The sequence below is a fragment of the Bos javanicus genome, chromosome 2 (genome assembly GCF_032452875.1).
Source record: "Bos javanicus breed banteng chromosome 2, ARS-OSU_banteng_1.0, whole genome shotgun sequence".
NCBI lineage: Eukaryota > Metazoa > Chordata > Mammalia > Artiodactyla > Bovidae > Bos > Bos javanicus.
The window spans coordinates 98,653,058-98,659,399 of record NC_083869.1 but is presented as its reverse complement, the minus strand read 5'-3'; positions in this window follow the sequence as shown (position 1 = coordinate 98,659,399).

The following is a 6,342-nucleotide window of genomic DNA, read 5'->3' as shown; positions in this document are numbered from 1 at the left end:
TCCTATACCTTCCCTGTCTTCTGGCTACACTTCCTTTGTGTTCTCTTTAAATGTTAGTGTTGCTTTGGATGCCCTCATGCTGTGCAGTCTCCATGGCCCATCCCATTTATGACTTCAACCACCTCTATGCTGACAGCTAAAGAATCTATATCCTGAGGCCATAGCTTATTTTTAAGTTCCAGACCTATATTTCAAACTTCCCACTATTTACTCAGCCTGATAATGATTGTTCTCTAGATATCTCAAACTCACTGTGTTCAAAATGAACCTACTCAACACTGCTCTGCAAGAACTAGCTCCTTCTGCTGAATCCCCAGTCATCATCTACACAATTTCCCAGACCAGAAGTGTGAGTACCATCCCAATTTTCTCTGTCTTCTGGAACTACTGCTTTAAACATCTCTCATTTGGATAATTAAAAAGCCTCATATAAACTCCTTGCTTTGGCCTTACCACCTTTGACGCCAGGCCTTGACAATCTGTATGTCACAGTCTAGATGCAAATCTGATCCTGTCAGTCTCCTGAGAACAGTCTAAAATGTCTTCCCAGTAAAAGTCAAATTCTTTCTGTAGGAAGAAATCTGATCTTTTTGTATCAGACCTGTATCAACTTTTTCAAGAATTGTATGCCACCAACTCTGATGTGCTCAATGATCATTTGTCCACTTGATTTCACTGGGAACAGTTTTCTAGAATTCCCTTTCCTATACCAGGTTAGAATTGACCAAAAGACCAAAGGAGACTTGAGAAGCAGAAGTAAAGCAACCACCAATACACTGTGAAGGCCACTGGTGTTCAGAGGCCAAGGGAGCGAGAACAGACAAGCTAGAAAGTCTCAGCTTGGTCTCTTTCCTTTCCACTTTCAGCTTCCATTCCTGATTGCTGATTATGCTAAGTGATAGAAGCTTCAGGCTAACAAAAATGTACTTTACTATAAATACATAAAAGCAGTAGCCACAAAGATTGACAAATGTCAGTGGACTTGTCTATCCCAGCTTCCTTAGAAGCTCTACTCCAGAAGCAATGTCTCTTCATAGATTTTTCTTGCCAGCTCCATACTAAGGTTGGTGAGTGATATTTTTTTCTTGTCCTTCAGCTCTATTTTGGACCTTTGCTCGTTCAGTCCCTGGGTAGGGAAGATTCCCTGGAGGAGAGCATGGCAACCTACTCTAGTATTCTTGCCTGGAAAATCCCATTGACAGAGGAGTCTGGCGGGCTACAATCCATAGGGGTGCAAAGAGTTGGACGGGACTGAAGCAACTTAGCACGCACATACTTGTGTTGGGTCCAATTTGTATGACAGATTCCTTATTCTGTAACCCCACCTGACTAAACCCTGACTGACACTTCTGATGCACAATCTTCTTGCACTGTATTGATGTACTTGAGGTTCTACGTACACACCTTGCTCTTAAGTACAGATGCCCATGCTGTTCCCTTGGCCTGCTATTCATTTGCCTATACTAGTCTTCTCCCCACATTTCCTTGACTAACTTCTGTCAATCTCAGCCTTCACTACATTATCACTTCCTGTTGGAAGGATTTCCCCACAATGCACCCACATAATAACTGACATTAATATATCAATTACTATAACACATGATATTTCCAGTGGCCATGTATGGATGTGAGAGTTGGACTGTGAAGAAGGCTGAGCACCGAAGAATTGGTGCTTTTGAACTGTGGTGTTGGAGAAGACTCTTGAGAGTCACTTGGACTGCAAGGAGATCCAACCAGTCCATTCTAAAGGAGATCAGCCCTGGGTGTTCTTTGGAAGGAATGATGCTAAAGCTGAAACTCCAGTACTTTGGCCACCTCATGCCAAGTGTTGACTCATTGGAAAAGACTCTGATGCTGGGAGGGGTTGGGGGCAGGAGGAAAAGGGGACGACAGAGGATGAGATGGCTGGATGGCATCACCGACTCAATGGATGTGAGTTTGAGTGAACTCTGGGAGATGGTGATGGACAGGGAGGCCTGGCGTGCTGCGATTCAAGGGGTCACAAAGAGTTGGACACGACTGAGCAACTGAACTGAGCTGATGATATTTAAAATGTATATAATTTTTCTAATTCCTAAACTATATAGTTTATCTAGGTTAGCCCTAGAGTATGAGACCTCTGAAAGCCAGCACAATGTTTATCCTGTACCTTCAAAACCTGGTACAAAACATAAGTGAGATGTGAAGTAGTACCCAGGTAAGAAAAAACTCCAGCCAACCAAATTGCCTGGCATCAAGATATATGGGACAAAATTCTTTACTTACAACGACTTTGACCTCAAAAGAAACCATGATATGAGACAGGACCTTTGATAGCAAATAGAGATATTTTTTCAGAATTCAAAACTCAAGTTCAATGCCCAAAGGACTGCTATTCCATTTCATTTTAACAACGTGCTTAAAACTTTCTAGGTACAGCTCATCCTCTGCAGCAGTGGTTTTCAAAGTAGGTCTTGAAATCCTGAGATTTCCTGGAATTGCTTCAATGGACCATGTAGAAGAGAAGGAGTTGCTGTATCCTAAATGGAAGAATATGAGGTGTTATTTTATTCTCTAATCTTACTACATGAAATTTCCATGTAGATATCTTTTTGGCAAAAGAAAGATGTCCTTTATTTAAGAAAAGCTGAAAAACACTAGCTTACAGAATAATGTCAAAGTCCCTTAGCAGAGCTGGTCAAGATTCCACGAACTATGTGCCCTAACTGCAAATTCGTCTCCTGCCATCTCCTCTATTTGTATTCTAATAGCTCACAACATAGAGCACCCTGGTTTTCTGCCTTGCTTCACACTATTCCCTCTGCCAGGAATGTCCCTCCCACCTCCTGACTAAATATACCTGTGTCAAAAATAAACTTAGACATCATTGTCTCCAAGGAAGCCTTTCTGAAAACACAAGAAAAGTAAGTTTTCATACTCTCCACTTGTGCAGTACCCCCAGATACATCTCTATTGTAACACAACATTGCACTGATGTTATCTTTTCAACTGGCTGTTTCATATTCGACCATGAATAGTCAAAAGATGTGTCTTCATCATTCTTGTGCCTCTAGGGCTTAGCATAGGCACTGACACAGTGTTCGATAAATCAGTATTGAATAAAACACTTCCTCATATACAGATCTTAACTCATAAAAAAAAAAAAAAAAGACCAAAGGAAAGAGAGGAGAAAAAGAAATAGAATAAATTTTTTTTTCAGACCCCAGAATGTGCTAGCTGGCTTCTATACACAGCCTATTTGGGTCTTACAAGATCTGACACTGATACCGTAGTTCTCCTTCTACAGTTAGGAAATTGTGGCTCACAAAAATTAGGTAAATCCTATGGGATTAGGTATCTAGGAAGAGAGTGAAAGGATTTGATTTCAGGGTTGCCTGACTCAAAGTCTAAGTCTTTATGCCATTCTACACATGTGATGGTTAATTTTCTGTGTCAAATTGACTGGGATAAAAGGGATGCCCTGATACGTGACACAACTGAATTTCTGGGTGTGTCTGCAAGGATGTCTCCAGAAAAGATTAGTATCTGAATCAGCAGATTAAGTAAGAAGATCTCCCTCACACATATAGTTGGGCATCATTCAATCCACTGAAAACCTAAATGAAGTAAAAAGGTGGGACATTTTCCTTCCTTGTTTGACCTGGGATGTTCATCTTCTCTCATTCTTGGACACCAGCATTCCTGGTTCCCAGACCTTTGGACTTGGACTGAAATCTCCACCATTGGCTCTAATGGTTCTCAGGCCTTTAGGTTTGAATGGGAGCTACACCATCGGGTTTCCTGGGTCTCTAGCTTGTGGATGATGGTAGATTAATACATATTAAAATATTACATTAAAGAAAACTGGCCAAGAGAGTACACTTACTCTACAAATGACCCCATAATATTTCAGCCTGCTTATTTTTTTTTTAAGTTTTCCTGGCAACCAAAATTTTGAAATGAAATATTCCTTTCAAAGAACAGCCATCTAAGTATATGCCACCTACTCAGTCAATTTAATAAACATTTATTTAGCACCAACTAAATGCAAGTCACTGAATATAGCCTTAGGGGAGACATGAAATGAGAAAGGCATGGTCCTTGCCCTTCAGGAGCTCATAATCTAAAAATACACATTAATAACTCTGAATGGAGGCAGATGGTGATAAGTGCTATAATAAAGGTACTTACAACGTGCTAAGGAAGCATAAAGCGGGGAGAGATTAATTCCAACCAAAGAGTAATAAAACACCTTGGTAAACGTAATCTTTCACTACACACCAAGAAACTCTTTTATGACCCAAGCCAAAGAATGCATTTCTTTGTAAAATACCAGAGCTTATTCAAAAAACTAACAGGCATGGGTTTTGTTAGCAAGAATAGAATTTAACAATAGACGAAGCCCTACCTATATGTGTTTTCCATACCAACTGGAGGAAACCAATGGGTCTATTGATTTAAAGGGCCCTCGTCCTGTTTGGAAGAGACTATACGTGGTCCTGCCTGCAAATCTATGTCTGTTCATAGCATTCTTTTCAGTCCACTTGTGCGCTTAACATGAAGCTCTGAATAGTCAGTCTTGACACAGGAAATGTATATTTCAAAGGATATAGCTCAGGCCTAACCAATAAAAGATGAAAGCAAATCAGATTTTTCTTTAATTTTAACAAGAAGCAACTATAGCAACTTAGCTAGTTGAAATCTTGATTCTAAGTACTTAAATAACTGTGAATGAGGCCAGCGCAGCTAAATGAATTCCTCCATGTGCCAAGTAGATTTATTAGGCACTGGCACCACTGTACCAGACTAAAGTGGTTAGACTGGAATTAAAAGTGAAGGTGCAGACAGTTCATACAGTTCCATCACTGCAGGATTAGCTTACAGAATCTGTTTCTTTAGAGATGTGTATGCTGCCTACATGAAGAAAAGCCGATCATTCACACTAAACATGTTTTAAAATAAGGAAATCCATTTAATGTAAAAATAAATGATATGTATATTTTTGCATGTTTTCTTTTAATTAGCTGATTTCCTAAGAAAGATATAGTCATAGAAAAAAATATAAGTTCCATGTGTTGCTATTTTTAAAAGCTGTCTCTCTGATAAACAGAGAACAAGTGGGATCTGACAAAAGCCAATAGGCCATTAAAAGGTCTTGTTTCCGTAAAATCTTGAATCTGCTTAGATAGAAGAGGAAATTGATGAGAAACTATCCCTGACCTTATTGCCTTCCTAGTCCACTGCTACTGATATATTATTCTAATAGACACAATCGTCCTTCCCTTTGATTGGAACAAGCAGTTTATAGTACCTGTGTCTACTTTTTTTTTTTTTAAACCAATGTTCTGTGCCATATCTATTAAATCTGGCCTTTATCCTAACTATTGCCATTGCACTAAAATAGTCTCAATATTTATCAATTACATCCTCCACATATGATAGTCTTCTCTTTGTCCTTATGAAGGTGATCTCTCTCTTCTACCTCTAACCACTTGTAGGTAGGAACATTTCTCACCATATTTACTGTGAATGATCTGTGAGGACACAGTCTCTATCCTCAAGGAGCTTACATTTGAGAAGTATTAGAGATCCATAATTACAAAGTGTGAGAAATAGTATGGGAAACATGTGCTATCATAAGAGAAGGAATTGATTTCCATTGAGAGGTGAGGGAATGTCTTGCTGGGGAAGTGACATTTCACCTGGAACTTGAAGAATGGTTGAAGTTAGATGAGAGTCGGAGGAATTTGTGGGGCTTCCCTAGTAGCTCAAATGGTAAATAATCTGCCTGCAGTGCAGGGCACACAGGTTCAATCCCTGGGTTGGAAAGATCCCCTGGAGAGGGAATGGCTACCCTCTCCAGTATTTTTGCCCGGAGGATTCCATGGACAGAGGAGCCTGGAGAGATAAAGGCCACAGTGTTGCAAAGAATCAGACACAACTGAGTGACTAACATATCAGGATACATTATTAGGAAAAACTTGTTTATTTTTTTTGGGCTCCAAAATCACTGCAGATGGTGACTGCAGCCATGAAATTAAAAGATGCTTACTCCTTGGAAGGAAAGTTATAACCAACCTAGACAGCATATTGAAAAGCAGAGACATTACTTTGCCAACAAAAATCTGTCTAGTCAAGGCTTTTCCAGTGCTCATGTATGGATGTGAGAGTTGGACTGTGAAGAAAGCTGAGTGCCGAAGAATTGGTGTTTTTGAACTGTGGTGTTGGAGAAGACTCTTGAGAGTCCCTTGGACTGCAAGGAGATCCAACCAGTCCATTCTGAAGATCAGCCCTGGGATTTCTTTGGAAGGAATGATGCTAAAGCTGAAACTCCAGTACTTGGCCACCTCATGGGAAGAGTTG